General features: G+C 45.8%; 1 pseudogene; it reads right to left on the bottom strand.

Moving 5' to 3' along the window:
- On the bottom strand, positions 1-1770 carry LOC130607845 (phospholipase DDHD1-like; annotated as a pseudogene).
- Positions 1771-1774: the final 4 nt, after the last annotated feature.

The raw sequence follows: 1774 nt of genomic DNA, 5'->3' as shown, positions 1-1774 counted from the left end.
TCAGTGTCTTGAACTGTAGGGTTCAAGGAAGCTCGAGCTGTTGCTGTGCACTAAAAGCGGCGCCCCCGCCACTGTGGCCTTCTTGTCATCCTCCTTGTCTCTGTCTTTTCCTGCCTCGAGTGTCTGTGGGGTGGCTGTACTAGATCAACCAAATCTGGAATAAAGCATCCTGCCGAGGCCCTTCCTGATGCTTGCAGCTCCTAATATACTTGCCTTGCCTATGTTTGTTACAGACTTCCCATAGTGGCGTCGAGCCATGTCTGGTGAAGTAGTTGGGCTTGGTACAGTTGACACACTTTCACTATTGGTAACTGAGGTAGGTTCATTTGTTGGGTTGAGAAAACTTGGCTTCATACACTCATAAAGTAGAGGGTTTACAGTGCTGTACCAGTGGATCTGAATAGGCGAGATATTGCTGTAGTGTTCAGAATTAAAGGTTCTGATCTATAGGCCACTGTATCTGTTGGGTGAAAAACAGTTAGCAGTTACAAATTGTTCTGAGCAGAATATGGTCTTGACTACCAGAGTTTCCTGGACAGATGCCACGCAATGCCAAAAACATTGCTAATGGAGATCCCACACAGAAGAAATTCTCTACCTTAAATTGTAAGACATGTGGTTCTGAAATGGTGGATGCCTTTAACCCATGTAACCTCTCTCCTATCTCTTTCAACCAGTTTTTAGTTATATGAAGTTCTTGAAGTAAATGTTGCTCTTCATAGCTCATCCAGTGGTCTTGAAGCTCCTCCTCTTCCTTCTGCACCAAGTTTTCATAAAACCTGACCGGGTTCCAGCCAGTCATGATGTGATGACACAGCTGAGTGAGTGGGACACAATTGAGACTTGCCCGCCTTTCTCCTCAAAGGCTTGATTTCGGGCACAGATGAGTGTGTATAGCTGGTTCAGCTCTTGCTGCAACCCTTTCACTGGTTCATCCCTGTAAAGAGGACGGGTGTAATACATCATACCCATTGCATTGCTGCTCAGCATATCCCATAAACCTTGTACTTTAACTGGAGTAATGGAGTCCACAGTGTCTTCATCAAGGGTAAGTTTTGACTTCCATTCAACTGGAAGAAATTAAGAAAGTTTTGAGAGATCAGAAAAATACTTCTGTTTTTCTTAAAGCATCTCACATCATAGCTGTATTTCTGATGATCCTTCCTCGGTCCATTTTCTGCCCAATAACATGCGAGCAAACAGAATGTGACTAATTTGTGGCGGCTTGTCTTCTAATGTAGCTTCTTATACAAAGCCTCTATCTAGCCTTGTCCCACTACTTAAAGCTTTGGGAAGCCCCAGCTTTTCTGTAACAGTTCTTACAATTTTAGATGCTGTTGCATCACTGTGAAGATACATTTCATCCACACTGTGCCAGTCCACATGGTTGCGACTCAACTTCAGACTATGACTAGCTTCCTTCCTGTCAACAGATTTTGCCAGTTCGTCTGTATCAAAGCTCTCCTGCAGTTGCTGGCCTTTTAAGCAGATGAGATGCTCCCAGTCTGTTAAGTTACCTTCTTCCTCTTCCAGAGGTTGCCGTGTGCAATCAATAAACCACTGTCCATGCATCACAGGGATCTTTTCTGATTGGTTCCAGTAGACAGGGTAGCACACCCCGTTGGCTACGTCCAACTCATAGAGCCCACTCCTCACGCACACCGGCTCCTCTGCCTCACCCTCCCGCGCCTCGGGTCCAAGGGCGCGGTAGGACAGTTCGATCCGAAGCAAGTCGTAACCGATGAAGGGCTTCCAGAGCTTCCATGATACTTGC

This window comes from Pezoporus wallicus, unplaced genomic scaffold (genome assembly GCF_028554395.1).
Source record: "Pezoporus wallicus isolate ANWC-B61680 ecotype Strahan unplaced genomic scaffold, APGP_CSIRO_Pwel_v1 contig_7853, whole genome shotgun sequence".
NCBI classification, from domain to species: domain Eukaryota; kingdom Metazoa; phylum Chordata; class Aves; order Psittaciformes; family Psittacidae; genus Pezoporus; species Pezoporus wallicus.
The sequence above is the reverse complement of the archived record's forward strand: the minus strand, read 5'-3'. Positions and strand labels throughout refer to the sequence as shown.